General features: G+C 42.1%; 1 protein-coding gene across 4 annotated transcripts in view; it reads left to right on the top strand.

Moving 5' to 3' along the window:
- The first annotated feature begins 657 nt into the window (after positions 1 to 657).
- Positions 658 to 19,987, top strand: part of TAFA4 (TAFA chemokine like family member 4) — a 293,701-nt gene continuing 274,371 nt past the window's right edge. For 2 of the 4 annotated variants that reach the window (XM_029601059.1, XM_029601060.1), the window contains exons 1-2: positions 658 to 965; positions 1,061 to 1,344. The gene's annotated coding sequence lies outside the window, so the exon portion shown is untranslated. Of the gene's footprint in view, positions 966 to 1,060; positions 1,345 to 1,714; positions 1,831 to 19,987 lie in introns of those variants that run through there. The other 2 variants (XM_029601061.1, XM_029601062.1) reach the window with 2 other exon arrangements.

Below are 19,987 nucleotides of genomic sequence, written 5' to 3'. Positions count from 1 at the left end.
TCTTTGAAAAATGTAGATGTAAATGCACAAATGTAATATTTGATAGAATAAAGAGAAGGGGTGCAGACATACTTTACAGGGAAGATGGCAGATTGTGGGGATTTGTGTTCAAAAGATGAAACTGAAAATGTAACTATCAACAAACTAACTAATTTGCCATAAACCAACACAGATATCTGCTGTATACAAAAGGATGATTTATTATATATATTTTTTGGATTCATAAGAAAGGGAATCTATAATGTGTTTTTTTTGTCAATCCTTAAAAAGGTGGGCCAAGCAATATTTTTACAGGCACAGAAAGCTCTTGCTCTAATAAGCATCCGCCAGTCCAATCGGTTCTCAGGTGTGTGAATGAAAACAAAATTGAACGTGTTAATGTGAGTCCCATAGGGAGCCCCATCCGGTCAAACGCAAAACTTCTAGTTTCCAAACGAGGGCCTGGTGCAGCACAAGTAAATAAAAAAAAATAAAATAAAACACCAAGACGGGGTAGCGCACAGCTGCTTCCTAGCCCAAGCCTTGTCCACATGTCAGATCTGTATGCAGCCTGGCAGGGCAGGGGGATGCGCTGGAGCTGCTGACCTGCTCCTAGGGGACTGCTGCCGGCAGAGGAGCGCCGGGTCTCGAGTAGGCGGGCCGATCGCGCGCTCTCCGGACCAATGGCAGGCGACGGGTTCTGGGGACTGGCTCCGGTTCCAGGTTGATGCCTGACCCCGCTCCCCGCGGGATCCCCCTGGGTCCTGGTGCAGGCTCGGTAAAAGGAGCAGCAGCAGTAGCTTGCTAGCCAAGGGACAGAGAGGCCGCCGGGCGCAGCGGTGCAAGGCACTGGCAGCACTCGCCCTTTACCCTCGCTGGGCCTTTTCTCCCTCCCTCCCCCATACAAAGAAAAAGTACTGGCCAACTTTTTTTTCTTGCTGAAAATACTCGAAGCAAACTGGGACTGGAGTCGAGGAGCCAGAAAGGTGTTTCTCTCTCTTTTTTTTTTTTTCTTCAGCTCGCCGACACTTAAAGTGGACGAGGGATATGCATTTCTCTTTTTTTTTTTTTCTTTTCTCAGCGCTGCTTCATGGATGACAGAGAGAAATGAACTAATATGCCGCTGAGCTGAGAAGAACCCGTCGCTGGCTCTCTTTCCAGCCCCTGCCTGCAGAGGCGGGATGGCCCCGGAGGAGGACTCGCCACTCAATTTGCCGGCCGCCTGTTTGGCTCCTCTGACCTCGGTCGCTCTCGCTAAAGTAATGTAAGAAGAGGCCGGAGAGAGCCGGGCGAAGGCAGAGGACACCTAAGGAGCCCCTCTCCGACCCTAGGTTAAGACCCAGGCTGCATCCTCTTCTTCCTACGGTCAGTGCCTTCCCTCCCTTTCACTCAATCGTACTCCCCCCCCACCATCTGATGGCGTTACTGAGATTTGTCCTTCTCTCTTAGTAGCAAGTGTTTTGATTTTATTACTATTGACTGCAGTTTCAATAACTTTCTTCCCCGACCATTCGTTCTTTCGCTCTCTTTTTAATTAGCCGCGACGTTTTTAAGTGCTGGGTTTGGTGTGAGGCGGAGGAGAAGAAGTGGTGCTTCCTCGGAGTTTTAGCCTGCAATCCCGAGATGTTATTTTTTGCCTTGGGTTCGCAGTGCATTCTAATGAATTGCTTCTAAGCGATCGCGGCTGCCCCACCCCCTGCTCTGTGTAGACAAATCAATCTCCCCGAACAGCTGCAAGCCAGCGATGCTCCCCCTCGGTCCTGCACGCCAGCCCGCGGCTCCCGGGCTCTTTCGCTCCCCCTCCGTCCGGGCCGCCGAAAGAGGAGACGACCTGCTCAGCCGGACCGCCTGGTAAGAGGACCGGGAGCGACTGCAGCTGGGCTGCCCGATGGGAACTTTTAGTGCCGGCGACCTGGTGGCGCGGGAACTTGTCTCGCGGGCGGGCGAAAGGCGCAGGCGTTCTGCTAGGCAAACCTGCCCGGATCGTAAGGGGGGGGGGGGGGAAGCAGAACAAGCTAGGGAGGACCGGAGAGCGGGTGGCGGGGCTCTTGTGGACAGGGCAGGCAGGAGGAAGCCGAGAGAGGACCGGAAAGGTGCAGGCTGCCCGGGCGATGGGAAGGGCTCCGTTGAAAGCGCGGCGGGAGCAGTTTCCAGCAGGATGGGGGAGGGCGGCAGGGGGGGGGCTGGTGGGAGCCGATGGTGGCCGTGTGGGTGGGGTGCGATCGCCCGAGGCTGGCGGAGGCAATGGAAGTTCCTGAGCCCGGCTGGAAGCGGCTGATGCAGTTTTTTTTTTTGTTTTTTTTTTATGCTGGGTAGGGTTGGTGGGATCCGCCGAAGCTGCTGGTTTCCAAGCGATGTGTTTGATGGAGGCGAAGGAAGGAGCTTGTCCGCAGCCCCCTGTTTCGCATTTCTGAGACAACCCCCCCCACTCCCCCCCCCATTAGGCGTCTCCGGCTCCAGGACTCCTTGGAAGCGGTTCTGTCCCTAGCCTTACTTTTCGCTATTCCTCTCGAGATGATCAATAAGTCCCGAAATCTTGACCGAGGTACTAAATGCGAATGGTTCCCCTGTCTATAGAGAGAAAGCGCGTCTGTCGGTCAGGGTCGAAGACCTCCCCCTCCACACGCGATCTTGATCACTTTGACGGAAACCTTTGAGAGTAGAGTGCCAAAGTTTTGATCGCGCTTTCGGTGGCAGGAGGTACGTTGTGGGAGTTCGCGGGATTTATTGCTGGATGCGTAAAGCAGCGGTGAAGAACGGCTGGCAGATATCTCTCCAGTCAGATGCCTGGCACTGGCGGCAATAAATGTAACGCCGGAGTAAGGCAAGGATGAGGAGAGGTGGGCTCCTGAACAAAGAAGACATGGCCTTTCATTAAAAACGGAGAGAGCCGTCCAAATGGTCCTCCGGGTGAAAGCCGGGCTGCCAGCACTGTCCTGGTCCTCCTCTGACTTCTAGGTATTGCTTTGGTTTTAACGCCCTGGGGGAAAAAAAGCCTAAAGCCATCGTAAAATCCCCAAATGTCTCTTTTCTGGGATCTTTGCCTCCTGAAGTGATCTTTCCTTTCACCTCGCAAAGGCAGCAGTATTCCTGATTAAGGTCCCAAATGCATCATAGGTATAGTGTGTCCTTTCACTCAATCTCTCATACATCGTTGGCAGATTTTGCCGCAATAGGGGTTTTATTTTCTTAATAAGAAGGTCTATACTGGCCTCAGATACTTTAAATCTTTTGTCTCTCTCAAATTTATCAATAATCTTGAGAGGATAGGTGTAGAATGCCATTGAAAATGTGTCGAAGTTTAACCCAATTAGGAAAAAAGTGTAATTTAATGTACAACTTATTGTAGCTCAATAATATTTAAATGCATATCTTTTGAAAATTGTATTTCATGTATGATAGATTTTTTTTTCTGCATCAAAACAACTACAGGAAAGCTATACACATGTAATGTAAACTTATGCAGTTTGGAAACTTGGCATCTATCCATTTAGGTTTAATGCTTTCTGAAAGTGTGCTCATTGAGGTAATTATTTAATATGATAGGTGTAGAGGTATATTAATGACCCCAATTAACAGAGGCATTAAGAGCAATTAATAAGACATTTTATCTGTTCAAAAGTGGAAACCAGGATCTACTTTAGCCAACTCTGTAGTTCTTTAAAAGCATTTTTTCTACCACTGCAGTACCATAGCAGTCTGGCTCCTGAGCACTTGGCATCTCTGTCCAATGTTGACTTTTTTTCTTATCAGTTACATTTGAGTTATAATACTTTTGCCCACAGTAGTATATCACTCACTAAAAATGTTTGGTAAATTGCACTATACCCAAACCCATTCATTATTAGTAGCAATTTTTGGGGTCCATTTCTGGTAAATTCAAAAGGAAAATTAAGTAGGAACTGCACATTTATTTATTTAATCATTTTTTTTATAGACCTGTATTCGTCAAAACATCATATCGGTTTACATGGAACTAAAAGTAGAAAATATATACTTTGCATGACTAAGATTTATAAAGTTTAAACAAATTCTCTTATCTTCAAATGCTACTTCAAGTATTAAATATGTTATTAAATATTACTGGCAACTTAATGTGGTGATGAAGGGTAAAACTGAATGATTTATGCACATGAAAGATAGAAGTATGATTTTTTTTTGTGACATAATACCATATTGACCAGAGTAATGGCTGTGAATGACACTGAAGAGTTTTTTCTCCTGACAGTGTTTAGCAAAACTTAGGGTTTATGGGCCTTTAGCGATAGTGTGTTGTAGCTAAAAAGCCATACCTATCTAGATTTCTAAATTTGTGATTGCTGTGTCTTTTTATTAACCCATAGAATAAAGAAAACCAACAAACCCTTTTCATCTTACTCAGGTTACAATGCATTACAGCTAAAGAAATATCATCACAAAATCTCTACAGCAAAATAGGTTGTGGAATCTGCATCTGCATGCACGAATATATATATATATATTAGCTGTTGTCCCGATTCAGTAACAATATATATTAATTGAAGCAGCAGAATATCAAGTTCTGAGTTCCCATAGACCTTCATGCTAAGACAAAAGACTGCGGAACATCCAGTTATGATTGCCGGTTTGTATGGTTTACTCTGCCCTTTGGGTCGTTTCTCCCCCCCCCCTGCCCCCTCCCCTCCCCAGAATTCCATTAGTTATCCTGTTTGTGTTCCTATCCCTCTGATGGGAGTTCCATTGTGTGTACACCGATGCAGCACAGAGCACAAGTTGGACTGAGTAACTTACATGTTCCTTCCTAAGCTTTCAGTCAACCAGTTTATATATAAAGAAAAATAAAAGTACGACTGTGCCCTTGATGCACCAGATTAGGAGCTGTCACATCAGAGCTGAAGAGGGAGCTTGGATACACGAGCCTCATTAACTGTTTGTGGCTGTGCTTATCAGGTTGCCAGAACCATATTAAGCAGGTCACGTTACTGTTATATTTGGTAATATTTGAAGCAGCTTTTTACAGCCCTCACTGCGCGTGAATTTCTTTAGGCTATAAACCACAGGGTAGGTGTGACAAAGAAGGAAAGTGGGGTGGTGCGTGACAGAATTTGAAATGTTCCTGCATGGTGAAATCTTGACTTGCTGCTTCATCGCTTCCTACATGAAGGAGCATTAGGTTAGAAATGACAGGAGACTGGAATGCTCAAGGGAATTGTCACAGTATTTCACCTCTAGTTCACCAGTGCAGTCAGCTCAGGTCAGTAGAGTTGTTTAAAAAAAAGTGGCCTATCTGAAGTGAATGGTGGTCTCAGTCCCTATCCAGAGGATATAGCTAGGGCTGTTGCAAGAGGTGGGCAAGATGGGTGACAGCCCTAGGTGCCGAGGCAGGGATAGGGCCTGTCTGCGAGCACACAAGCCCGAAAGTGAAGCATGGTGCCAGAAACGCCCCTTGCATGAGGCACAGTTTTGTTCAGCTGCTGCCCTGGCTATAGCAGCCCCTGTCAGATTCCTACTTGGTCTGTGAATTCTGCTGCACACTGATTCATGACAAGGACACCAGGAGGTTAGAGCTCATGTAAACTTACAAAATATGACCATAACAGAGAGGGCCTTTTCCTTCAGCTGATAATTCCAGACTTATTGCTTTTTGGGGGTTAATGAAAATCCACTACAAAGATTATTATTTCAGGGTTATAACTTTCTTGGGGTATGCAAATTTATGCATTGTTGGAAACAAAAGAACATTTCAGAAACGAATTAAATTCAGCAGAAGGTATGAGTCTGAACCCTTGCCAATAAAGGGCACCTAACTGCCATGTTCATGCATCAGGTGAATCACATCTTTTACGTTCCTCTGGCTGGTCACATGATCTATCAACAGCGAGCATCTGTGAATTGCAGATTAAGATCACCCACAGTGGAGCAATGTCACAGTAATCTTAATGTTAATTCACCTGTTAATTAAATCTATGGAACATGACTCCTGCTTCGAAGATTATTTGCTGCCATAATAAAAGTGATTGATAGGATTCGGGCAGCAGTGTTTGCATGTCCAAGAAGAAAAAAAAAGACATTGAAAACCTTTTGTAGAAAAATGAAATAGATGAGATGCAAATTAATTACATTTAGTAAATGCATTTAATATTGCAGTATTATAGAGAGCTAAATGCCATTAATGTATTTTTTTTTTTAATTTGAGACACTATGGTCATATTTTCTAATAACAAATATGGCACATTACTTACTTTGAAGCACAGGGACATTCAGTGAATTAAATTATGTAATTGGCAGAATATGGCTGACCCCTTATCACAGTTGTGTTGCTTCAAGATAGATAATCCATTGGCTTCCTACTATCATGCCCCACTAAATGGTAAGCTTTTTGTTCTGGAATGTTTAATTCTGGAAAACATAGGAACATAGAAACATAGAAATGATGGCAGAAAAGGACCAAATGATCCACTCAGTCTGCCCAGCAAGCTTATGCCAATATCTGCTGCACTTTACAGGTTATCCTCATGCTTATCAGTTTGCCAGACCATAAAAATCAGGGCCATTGGTTGCTGTCTGAATCCCATTCCCCTTTTCCCCACTGCCGTTGAAGCAGAGAGCAATGATGGCGTTGCATTAACAGTATGAAAGCTTATGTGTTGAGGGTAGCAACTACCACACCAGCAAGTTACACCCAGTTACCTCCATGCACTCTTTTTTTTCTTTATTTCCATCCTCTAACCTTTAGGGATCCACAGTGTTTATCCCATGCCTCTTTGAATTCCTTCACCGTTTTCGTCTTCACCACCTCCTCCGGAAGGGCATTCCAGGCATTCACCACCCTTTCCGTGAAAAAATATTTCCTGACATTGGCTCTGAGTCGTCCTCCCTGGAGTTTCATTTCGCACAAGGGTACACAAATTTTATATGCTCGCTTACTAGCTGAGGTAATAGCAACCAAACAATGGAAAGAGCACGAGAGGGAGATGACCTGTGATGGACTAGGGCCTGCGGTGACACAATGCACAGGGACAAGTGGGTAGACAACGACTACATTATGATATTATAAGTTATTATGCTTCTTTGGAAGTTAACTCTTTTGTGGGGCCCATTTCCTTCATTGTCAGCAGGACAGTGCTTGTGCTGTACCTTGCATAAGGCACTGTTAAACACATAAATTACTCCTGAGAATACATGTTGCCCTATACAGGAAATCTGTGTAATAAAACATCTTGTCTATACAAATCAGAAATCCATAGTCCCAGTGTTAGTTTTAATTAATAGATTTCACTGTATTGACAATTTTCTTGCTTAGTACTGTATTCTGCAGTCTAGCAATGCTTTATTTCGTGGAAAAGGTTTAGTGATCTGTGAAGACAGTCTGCATATGCACTTTAGCTGGACTACTTGTGGCAGAGGTCTTGTTGTCGTTTTAGGATCCATATGGTTTTCATTAACCAAAGAGAGAGATCCTGACCATTTGCTGGTATCTTTCAATCTGTCCACCTTTGGTATTCTTGGAAGGTGCTTACTGGACCATGACGAATGGGTCTGAATTCTTTTGTAATGGGGTGAACAATAGCAGGGATTGAAGTAGCTGATGCTGTTCATGCTTACCACAGAGATCTTCTTGCCTATTACGTGAGCTATGCCTTCACTTTTCACAGGTCCAATGAAGATTTATTGAGAGTTATCATATAAGGAAAGTATTTTTCAGATATTCTGATTATGTAAGTGCCAGAATATAAATCAGAGAAGAGTTAAGAAAGATACTGTGCCCATAGACTTTGTTTAACTATAAGAAAACATCTTCCTACTTCGTCCTTGGATAGTCTGGTGCATGACATATTTTGGATCTAATAAATAAAACGGATGTAACAGCTGTACAGATTTTCTGTAACTAGAATACCATATTGTACTTCCTAACAGATGTTTTTTTTTTTTTTGAGGATGGTTATTGTCATCAGTAGACAATTATGGACTATATAAATGGGAGGAATGGAGTGGCATGAAGATTTTATAGCCGGGAGTTAGGAAACTTTGCAATGTTCATAAAAGGATGAACCCATAAATGAGAGAGTCAGGATTAATTCAAATAGATCACAAAAAGGCCCTAAACTCTATTATACATTCTGATAATGACACATGCCTACTAAAAAGTCAATATTCTAGGGTTTTTTTACTCTAGACTCACACAAACTCTGATTGTTGTAATAGTAGTATGTGATATGAGGCTATACAGTATAAATTAATTGTATTTCATGGTTGGAGGAACTACAAGCATTAATATATTGCTTTGATTGATTATATAAATAATATATATTTTTTTCTTTTTACAAATCATGCAAGACAGTGAGGGAGAAACTGAATCATCAAAATGATCAATAAGTTGCACAAAAGCTGATTTGGTTACCATTCTTTTATTAATAGATGGCCAGTTATGTTTAGATGACTTCCTACTGCTAATCTACTAGCTATGTGATCCTAGTTCGTTCCATCCTATTCCACCTGGGGGTCCCAAAATATCTTTCTGTGCTGGAGACGTCTAAATTCAATACCTGGTTAAAATGGCAATTATTAGAAGACACACCCTTCTATATTGTAGATACAAAACATACTTCATGGAGGATACAAACATAGCAAGATAAGTGGAAATGACCGTCTCTTTTCAGATTCATATGGCCTTCTCATCAACAGGGGTATGTCCATTAAAACAATTCTTCCGTACATTGGCAAAAACTGTAATTTGCTCTGAGTAAGAGGACAGGCCTTAATAAATCAAAGGTGAAGAACATTTCCCTAACACATTGCTGTTTAGAAAAAGCTAAGTTGACTAGGAACTGGGAAAAAAATGGCCTGCTTGGGCTCTCTGCCTCCCGTTCCTCTTATTTTGTTGGTGCTTTATTCCCCCGGAGCCACTAATCAGACACTGTGCAAGTGGCCTTTGATTTGTGGTTGGTGCATGATAAAAAGAAGAGGATGGAGACCATCGCCTTTGCTGGCTAATATCTTGATTCCTCTGCAATTTGGGACACTATTTTTATTTTCTGATCCTGGGCCATTTTTGAAAGAAAAAAAAAAAGATCGATCAGGTCTTTCATTCTTACCACAATGAGTTCTCCTCTTACTTGCAGTAAATGTGAATTTTGCCACAAGTAGGAGTCATAGTTGCTGTAAATGCCAGAGATATTTTGCTGCCCTGATGCTGTTTCATTACTTGTAAGAAGTCATTGTGAGTTTGGAATATTATTTATTCAGCATGCAAATTAAAGAGGTTTTACAATAGACTGTTACAGTATTTCTAAAGAAAATACTCTGGGGTCCACATTCAAGCTGCCCACATTGATGCAAAGTCCGTACTTGCTTTTTATCCACTGTCCTTGTACCTGTTTTCAAAGGGAAATTATGCAAGGACTTTTGCTTTCTAACTTGCCACGGGTAGAAAGTACGCATGTTCACTTTGCACCTTCTTTTTTTCTGTGGATTGAATTTTGCTGGAAAAATAGATGCAGAGATGTGAAAATGAAATCTGGGTGTGCACACCTTTCCTTTCATGATTTAAAAGCGCCCCCTAAGAATGCTTCCTCATGATGCAGCTAACAATACGCGGGTCCCTCAGCACACAGCCTCGTGGAGGGCGGGTCATTTTTCGGACAGCTGATTTACATAGCTAAAAAGCTTTGAAAATTGCCCTCTATATTAGTGGCTCTCAACCCGGTCCTCGGGACACTCCTGGCCAGACGGGTTTTGGGATATCCACAATGAGTATGCATGAGTGTGATTTGTATACAATGGGGGCAGCACATGCAAATCTGTCATGCGTATTCATTGTGGATATCCTGAAAATCTGGCTGCCTGGATATGCCCTGAGGACTGGGTTGAGAAGCACTGACCTATATCATCAGGAAAAACACCATAATAGGTGAGCTTATATCTGAGAAAACAAAAAAACATACTATATGGCATTCAGAACATTCCACCTTATAAATAAAAACATAAAAACCATTATACAAGATGAAAAATTTAAAAAGTATTTAAAGAGGTGGAATAAAATGGAAATATTTCACATTTTGGGAATGTTTTGCTTGAATTTTCTTGAACTGATAAAGTGACAGGAAAAGGATTTATGAACTGCCATATCCATTCTTCACTTATTAGATATTTATTTATTCTAGACTTGTGTCTTTTTTTTTTTTTTTTTTTTTTTTTTTTTTTTAAATGTGGCCCTGTAGAATCCCTAACAGGTCCGATTTTCGGTGTAACGAAAATGGAAAATCTTTTTGATTCTTAGATCAAAGTTTTGCAAGTAGTTCCCAAGTATAAACTTTACTGATATGCTGAAAACCAGACCCAGCTGAGCATTGTGAAGAACCGGATTTGACATACGCGGTCCTTTTTAGTTACCTGCAAATAAACTCTCCCTAGCTCTGCTATTGGTCACTGGATGGGTTTACTTCTTTGTTTCAGAAATGTTTTCTGAGGGGTTGCTGTACTGAAGTGGGAAGAGTTTCAGCATTGTGCTCTGGCTTCTGAACTGATGCATGCTGTATGGTATTGGATTTAACCCAAAAGTGCCACTATCGGGATTTTCAGAGGGACACGAGTGCCCTTAGTGCAGGTCAAAAGTATCTTGTCTTGTTTGACTTTCACATCCCATATGAAGCCTCCTAAGGGTGAAGAAGAGGGAGTGGTTCCATTCCTCAGTGAAGCACTTTCCTATGGGATGAGAGACTAGAACTAAGTTACACTAATGTTTGCTGCTGAAATTCACATGAGCTGGACACTTACACTGAATGCATTTTTGATATTCACTTTTTGTCAGTGGTTTTTTTTTTTTTTATTTTAAGGCAATATAGTTATAAATGAGATTTGCTATCATTTTGAACACTGGACAGTGTCTGCCACGGAGATGACAGGATGGACCATTTGGTTCTTTTCTGCCATCATTACTATGTTACTATGTCCCGCCCCACCAATTTGTTTTTCACTGTTTTAGAATCAGACTCATTTTTTCTATATTGTTTTGGTTCTTGTAAGAGGTCCTCAAGGTGGCTTCATTTCTGGTTGGGCTCAGTATATGATTATTAAGGGGTTCATCACTAGTCAAATACTTCTATCAAAGGAAAGGGAGGGTTTTTTCCTGAGCCTGATGACAGCCTTATTTGGTGGCGAGCAAAGCAAATGAGATACGAAGATTTGCATACTACTTAATTCTATTGTATTTGGATCTTTAATTTAGTGCATTTTGGAAGGTCTGGAATTAAGATTATGTACTTTGGGTAGTTGCACTGCAAAACAGGAAAAGGCTTCGATTATAAATGTATCCTCATTTATTTATTTATTTATTTAAAGGCTTTTATATACCGGAGTTCATGCACTAGTGCATACCACTTCGGTTTACACGGAACACGGAACATCAAACAGATTGAACAATTAAACAAATATACAATTACATCCAACAATTGGGTATAAATAACATGGCTAACTTAGTAGGAACCTATTGTGTTAAAGGGATACTGCCAAGGTTGGTTTTGATGGAATCTTTGAATGATGCTGTCAAAGAAATTAGCCTGTTCTGACCATCCAGTTCCTGTTGCATTAATTTGTGTACCTTTGCTGTTGCATCATGGCTATACACAAATGTCTGTCATTGTCCTGGGGCACACCACAACAAAACAATTTTTATTAGAAAAGTAACATTAAAATAAAAAGCAAAAAGACTCAAAGAAATGCAAGTTGTATTTAACTAGAGGGCAACAAATAACCTTGGGATAATAAGCTTTATATTTTTGGGGTTTCACATTCTCATTTTACCAGAGTCCATTCTTTTGTGGGCCCAGAGAAACATCTGAAGTCTCTCAGACTTTGATAGAAGACAGGAATTGCAAACTTGAAAATGCTTGATGATACAGAGCTGGGTTTGGGAAGAACAGTGCATAATAAGTTGATCCTTTTCACTGATCACCTTTCCTTTATACTTAATTGTACTGCTACTGGCAAGACTCTATCTATCAACTAATAAGCAAACGCATTTCTTAAAAATGTCAATACAATAGTTTCTGTAAAAACAAAATTGAAGGGAATAATCATATTCATGGTGGCTTCTAATATAACCGAAGAGATAATTACTTTATAATCGAGAAATACAAGATAGCTGGAGGGTAAAGGTGCAGTGGCATCACAGAATGGCAGGAGAATTAAGGTGCACGTGGAACACAAATAAAAGTTGATTTCATTATTGGCAGGATGAGCACGTCCTGCTCACATCATGGAATTAACAATTGATCATCGTTGCAGGGGCTTTAGTCCTTCATAAGCATGGCATGTTTATTCATTATTGTGACTGTATCACTGAGGCATCAGAGATCATTAGCAGAACACAATGCTAAATAATCAAGATGTTAAGTTATTCAAATGTTGAATATTTGCCTTGTACATAGATAAGCCGGTCTTTGCATCTTATGTGCTGATTGGCATTAACTGGAAACAAATATCAGTTGTCTAGTTCATTTCTGTTTTATATATTCTTTAATATTAAAAGGCTTATGTATGCTAAATACTCTAACAATGTTATGGTAATACAGATTATGGGGGGAGGAATTCATTAAATTTGTATCCCTTCTTCTCTTCTCACAACCTCACCTTGTGTCTGAAATCCCCTTGTTGGAGAGGTGTTGCCAGAGACCGAACCCCTAAATATCGCCCTTCTGCCAGTGGAGGATGCCACAGTAGTGCCAGTTGCCTTCCTGTCATTCCCAGAACTCGAGCACATCCAGGGCCTGCTTTTCCACACAGGCCTCCTAGACCCAATTCTGTAAAGTGTGCTCGGCCGTGCGCACTGTTTAACACGAGTTTGGCTGCGTGTTTTCGACAGGCATCTATTATCCCTTTATACTGTAAGGGGTTTAGCGCCTCAAAAACACGAGTCCAAACCCCCTGAAATCTAAGAGCGCTCATCACATGCAAATACTGTTGATGAGGCTATTAGTCACCCGGGATTCAGAAAGTACAATGTGCGACCAATCTGCACATTTTACGCGCATTAATTTATGAGCAGCCCGAAAAAGTATACAGAAAAGCAGAAAATATTGCTTTTCTGTACAACCTCCGACTTAATATCCTCAGCGATATTAAGTCGGAGGAACCAAAAATGTAAAAAAAAAAAAAAGTGCCGGCCAGTCCAGTTAGGAGAACGGACGCTCAATATTACGAGTGTCGGTTTTCTGAACCCGCTCTGATCTCTGTCAGCGGGTTTAGAAAACTGACACTTGTAAAACTGAGCGTCGATTTCCTGAACCTGCTGACCGAGCGATCTCTCCTGGGCCAAGGAGGTGCTAGGGCCACGAAATCATCCCTGGTGCCTCCTTTTAGCATGACCCCTCATTTACATATAGGATCGCGCACCCAGGAGAGGTGGCTGGGCGCACGTTGGGAAAGCGGGCACACAACACAGAGTGCCCATTCTCCCGTGATCCTTTCTGTATCGGGCTGAATGTTAGGGTGGCTAAGTTCTAGGGGGGGAGTTGAGGGGACAGCAATCTCCTATTGCCTCTGCTACTAAGCATCACCTTTGCTGCCAGGAGCCACACTGGCCGCCACTACTTTCAGAGCCAGCGTGAGTCACTGCCATTAGAGCCCCCAGGGGCCTTGAGGTCTGAAAGGGGAGAGGAAAAGGAGGTCGAGGAGGGGAGATCTGGGAAGGGATGGCAAAACAGGTCTAGGGGAAGAAGAAAGAGGGGTCAACATTGACAGTGCCTATGCATGGCATGTTGGGTTATCTGACTGGGACTGTGGGTCATCTTACCGGGACTCTTTATTGTGTATGAGAGTTTGAAAGTAGATAACTGCATATCTTGGAATGAATCAGGAATCCTGTATGTTTCATTTCTCACAGTCCCCAACTGCATTAGATTATACTTTTACATGCAGGTAAAAAAAACCCCCAAAATACACAAATAATAGACATTTGTCCTCAGGTGAATGATTGAGAGGTCTGGTGGTGGTCATTTGTGAGACCTTACAACTGGCTTGCTGACACCTGTTAAAAAATTCTTATTGGAGATTCTTATAAAATCTATTTGGGGCATTGTTGCATTTTCATTTATGCGATCTCTATCTCTTTGTGTTTTGACAAAATTAAATGCTACACTGAGCCTATTGCTTCTATAGCACACCTCAATCTTACCTCGGGCAGGAGACCTGAACCCTAGAGTCTTGCATTGCAGCATGAGGTTTGCTTGTAAAGATGAAGTATTTATACATAATGGGCTAGATTTTCAAAGGGTTATGCGCGCTGGGCCTATTTTCAAAAGGCCTGACGACGTGCGTTAAGTCCCGGGGTGTGGGCAGGGTGGTCCGGGGGGTAGGGCGGGGCGGTGTCAGAGGCTCCTGGCATAGCGTCCATTTGCCGCTGTGCAGGGGATTGCGCGCCGGCCAACTGCCGGTGCGCGCAACTTACTTCAGCCCCAGGGTTGAAGTAAGTTTTAAAACAAGAAAAAGGTAGGGGGGGAAAGGTCGGGGGAGGTAAGGGTAGGGAATGGGGGAAGGCAGCGGGGCTCGGTGTGCACAAGATGCACAATTGTGCACCCCCTTGCGCACGCCGAACCCCGATTTTATAACTTGTGAGGCGCAAGTTATAAAATCGGGCATACAAGCCCGTGCACCTTTTAAAATCTACCCCAATATATTCAAGAGCACCATACAAATAGGACATAGAAAGTTGCTATGAATTTCAGAGACGCATAATGGTTAACAATTCTGAAATTCACAGATCTTGGATTTTCCTTTCACGGGCAGTAGGCATTTGTGGTTGTGGTGCCTTCTATATCTGTTTAAACAAACATCTGCACAAGTTTCTGTTGCTATGCTTTTCAACTGACTTTTCACCCTCACAGATGTCCTAAGAAACCCTCCCCCCCCCCCCCCAAAAAAAAAAAGTCAAATCCAAGAATTCTCCAAAAATAACATGTTTTAAATTAATACATTTCACGAAAAGTCATGGCTGCCTGGGCCACAGTAGCTCTTTTGACCACGTTGACTTCCTATGTGTCGGACATATTACATATTTTAAAGATAGTCACAAGAGCAAAGATACTGAATCTGGAATTAAGGCGGCATTTAAAAAAAACAACCCCATGTGAACCTTGAGAACGGCTAGATGACTTAGTAGTAGCACTGACATTTGCAAGCTCATGGTTGATTTATGTCCGGTGCTGCGCAATCTTCACAGACACTGCAAGTAGCCAAGGTTTCCGTGCCACACCAGTCCCATGTGGTTACCTGGGGGGGGGGGGGGGTAGTCTGGTGATCTTGGGTCCAAGGGTGAGGGGAGGATCACTTCAGTGTATCCTGGGCCAGCCCCATTCCTGTAAGGGACATGATCCCATTGGATCAAGGATCAGTGGTACAGACAGCTGAGGTGGAGGATAACAATGTGGACAGAAACTGGCTTGGTTCTTTTTTTTTTTTCTTCTTCCTGGGCCATGTGCTATAGGTCAAGCTGTAGAAAGAAGAGCCAAACCCAAGAATGCTCCAAAAATAGGCATGTTGTAAATTTCATGAAAAGTTATGGCTTCCTGGGCCACAATATCTCTTTTGAACACATTGACTTCCTATGTGTCAGACATTTTACATATTTATATGAGCAAAGTTAATGAATGTAGAATTAAGGTGAACAATGACAATGCAGATATCCCTCTATTGAAATTCAAGAAAAAAAAATAAAAAAACAGGATATAAAAATGTTTTAATTCAAAATAAAAAAATGTTGGAGAAAAAGGTGAAAAAATAAACTTATAAGTTTATAACAGACACGGCATTAGAAATATGAGGTGTTAATAAGTGTGCATCCACCACTCATTACGCAATGGGCTACAGTGGTATCAGTTCAAACACCTTAAATATCCTTCATTTGCTGGTTCTGATCTCATAAATATATTTAAAGATTAAACTAACAACTCCTATTATAACCATTAACCAAAAAGTTAATAACAAAGTATGTCTCTCCTGCCATTACAAACAAACTCAGACCACTCTATATTCCCAAAATAAGCATGGAACACTTATCTTGCACTTTCGAAAAAGAAGCACGAGCCTTCTTAGGCCGTTGCAAAGGGATTTTTGCGGGTTGATTCCTGTTGATGGGGCTGGCTAGGATTAGGGATGCTGAGAGATTTCTTCACAACCCCTGTGCAACAGAGTCACCTATGATTGTGATGCTGGATTCACACGATCCAGGTTTTCCAAGGGATCTTTGCTCTGAGAGTCTCCTCCCAAGGACTCTTGCTGTGGTTGCTGGGGACTGTGAATGAAATAACTTGGCCCCTGAGTTTTGAAACCTGGCTGCCCTTTTGCCTCTTGGTAGAATCTGTCTTGGTTCTTCTGCTGGAACTCAGGGTCCAGCGGGGATCAGGGCATTACCAGTGTCAGGGCAAATATCCTTGTTCCTCACAAAGAAAACCTCACTTGATTTAAAAGTTCATTTGAAAGTGCATAATACTATATTCCTCTTCCTAACTGAGTTTTCGACTAGCTTCAAATGCTTCTTTAAGATAACAACATAAAAACCCCAACCTACTATTCCAAAAATGGCATTTTCCTCTGTTTATTTGTCAGAGCTGATTTCAGTTAAACAAACTATTTCAGCAGTTTGGTAACATGAAAGTGAAAACATGAAAAAAACCCCCCAAACCCCCAATAGCTTTTTACCCTCCAGTGTAAGTCACTAATTTATTAAAGCAGATACAGTCCTTTTTATAAGTTCATTATACAGTAGAGTTTTATACAAAGAGAACATTTTGGAAGTCTGAGAGTTAAGGTCACCCTGAGAAAAAAAGAGAACAGCAGAGATGACTCAGAAAACTTTGCTTCCCAGAGAAACAGCAATTCAAAGTTTACTCTTTTCAGAGTGCTCCTTGTACAAAGAATTGATATCCCCAGTGTAAAGACCCAGACGGTGCTCTGAAGTGCAAATATTTCAGAGCTGTACAGTACACAGGAACTTAACAGCTTTCGAGCAGAGATATAGCACAGATCAGCTTTTAGAATCTGTAAAAAAAAAAATAAATAAAATAAATCTACCACTGGACTCGGGGAAGAAGGAGGTGTTTTTAGAGCAAGGATGGGAAAAGCAAGAGGGTTTTTTTTTTTTTTAACCTGGGAAGTGGAAAGAGTCAAAAAGGAAGTCGCATTTCACAGATGGGGAAGAGAGAGGGTGTTGCTTTACCACTGAAAATGGCTGGACCATCATGTATACTTTTCTTCCAAGTATCAGGGATGTGCATTCATTTGAAATGAAACAGGAAATTTTAATGACGTTTCCCCCTTCGTTTCAATTCACTTTTGAAACGAAAGAAAAATTAGCGAAATAGTGTTTGTTTTTGTTTTGTTTTAAGCTATTTGACTGTCAAAGCAACGCTGGATGTCCGCCAGGCGCACTACAATTGTGGCATGCTTCAGGCAGCCTGCAAGGTTTCTGGGGAGTGCCGGGTGGGGGTGGGGGGATGGCCAGAGGCCACAGTTAATTTCACAGCTCAGGTATGGAGAGGCCCCTTGGCCCGATAGACCCACAACATTTTAAAACGTGGCAGAATTGTGGATTTGAGCATTATGATCCACGGTAGTTTTACCTTTTGTTTAGCAGGGTGGGGGTGGAGGATCAAGTTAGCAGACCCCCAAGGGTATTTCTCCCTCCCCCCCCCCCCCCCCCATTTGCAGTCACTTAACTGGATATCTTTCAATATATCTGGTTAAGGTGAAAGTTATCTGGATACATGTATCTAGATAACTTTAAACCTAAGCGGGTATATTCAAACACAGCTGATTATATTAACCCAGATAACTGTGGGTGAGGATATTCAACAGGACTTGTGTTTCACTGAATATCCTTGACAATTTATCCGGCCATCTTTAGCCAGATAAGTTGTCCGTTCTCTGCTTTTCTGAATATTGTCCATTAACTATATGATGATAAAATAATAATAAAAAAAAAGAGATCTAGGAATAAAGGCTGAGTGGACAGCAAGAAAATCAGAGAACAGGGAAGTTGGTATTTTAAAAATCTACTTACTCCCCTGACTTTAGGGGTGTTGAGGGAGAGAGGGCGTGCAATTTTTAAACCAAGCATTTTGTGACAAAGTTCAGGGGTACTTTTTACCTGCAGCTTCTCACGTTTTACCTGCAATACTTTCACCTTGAAACAGACATTTGCACCTGCTTCACGGAAAATGACACGCGCAGAATTGAAAATACGCTCCGCTCGCATTATGTTCTTCCTCCGTCTGAAACATGCCCCGAGGATGTGCGCTGCACTTTTAGCCATGCTGAGGAAGGGTCAGTTTCAGACGGCCGATTTATGCAGGTAAAACCCTTTTTCTCCCTACAAATGGCTTTGAAAATTTCCCTGCTAAAAATAAATTCATTCTCAGCCAGTTTTAACCCCTGCCCCCTCCACCCCTCTTTGACTATCCTGACCAGTTCTTCACATAAATCTCAAGCCCTGAGATATTTAAGTCATGAGTAACGGTGGATTTAGAATCTTAGCTACATTGACAGAGTTATGTGCTGACAATAAAAATGATAAATCATCTAATCACAATCAAGAGTCCCAGCCACTTGTACATCGTTAGTTGAACAAGGAAAATGACTGCATTGGTTTATTGGCAACAGCAGTCTTTTTCAAATGGCATCCAGTGGCGCAGCCTCTCATAAGAAAACAATGCATGAAATCAGTGAATGTGGATCATCGGAAGCAGTGTCCTATTTTAATTTAAGGTGGTCATTGCTGTTAGCTATTGCTTTCTCTCATTGGCACATGACCAAAAAAGGGCAAGATACCCATTAGACAGTGCCCGCTGCTAAAAACTCCAGCTATGGCTGTGGGGTGGTAATATTCCTTTTCACTCTGATAAACTGGAGATCTTAGTCTAGTTTCCAGCAGGCGTGTGCCCACATTGTATGAACCGCCATCACTACTGTCATGCACTGGTGTTAAGATCGGCAGTGTTAGATTAATGGGGCCAGTGACTGAACAGGCAAGCAAATTGAACAAACTCTGCGTTCACCTCTGTGGCAGAAGAGAGGTTGGGATACATGGCACAGACACTATGGGGCTGAGTGCAGCATAGCTGCCTACAATGTTTGGTACCTATGGTAAACAAACCAAAGTGACTCCTGGTGTTATTTATAGTCTGTGTAGAATAGAGATTGCATCACAGACCTTTGTTTTGAATAAGAATTGTATAAACCTGTCTGTGTTTAGATGTTTCCATTGTGCCCCGATACCGTGATGCACTAAATGAAATGTAATGCTCACACTCCAAATTGCAGGTCATGACACAAACCCCTTAAAAGCCGCAGATCTCTGTGGGAATCTGCAAGTAATCTCTGGGTGATGCAGTTGTTTATGGAGATCCATGAATTATTCATGGGGATCCATTCATACATGCAGTTTTTGTGCTAAATATTTTTGGTACTTTTGTTGTTGTTCATTCTTCTGCATAACTCGCTGTTGTATGAATTTGGATTTGGAATGCGCTATGAGGAAGAGAATCCGTCTCATTAAAAGGCAGATTTTAAAAGCCTCGCGTGCGCAAAAAACAGCCAGATTTGTAAGTTGGCCGCACAGGAGCTACGTGAATATTAAATAGCCAGGAAGGGCGCACGTATATCGATGCATGCGTGCCCAGAAAAAGTGGTGTTCCAGAGGCAGCACATAGCCTCTAATTTTCCTCAGCTGTAATGTGTCACTTCTCCTCTGGGTGGAGAGAGAGAGAGACTGACTCTTTATAAGGCTCAGTCTGATACTCTATATGTGGACAATTGTAAGGGGGCACTTTCATTCAGAGTAATCCATTGTAAATCTGACCTCATTAAAGAATTTTTGACCTTATAAGTGATGAAAAAGAGTTGATTTGTACAATGCCGACTCTCTCTCTTTCTCCCTCCCTTTCTGTGCCTAACAAAGTTTACGGACGCATGGCCCTTTTTAAAATCTACCTTTAAGGAGTTACTTTAACAAATAAATAGTCCTTCCTGCTGAAGG

This window comes from Rhinatrema bivittatum, chromosome 4 (genome assembly GCF_901001135.1).
Source record: "Rhinatrema bivittatum chromosome 4, aRhiBiv1.1, whole genome shotgun sequence".
NCBI lineage: Eukaryota > Metazoa > Chordata > Amphibia > Gymnophiona > Rhinatrematidae > Rhinatrema > Rhinatrema bivittatum.
Note: the sequence above shows the minus strand (reverse complement) of the source record. Positions and strands in the feature narration are given on the sequence as shown.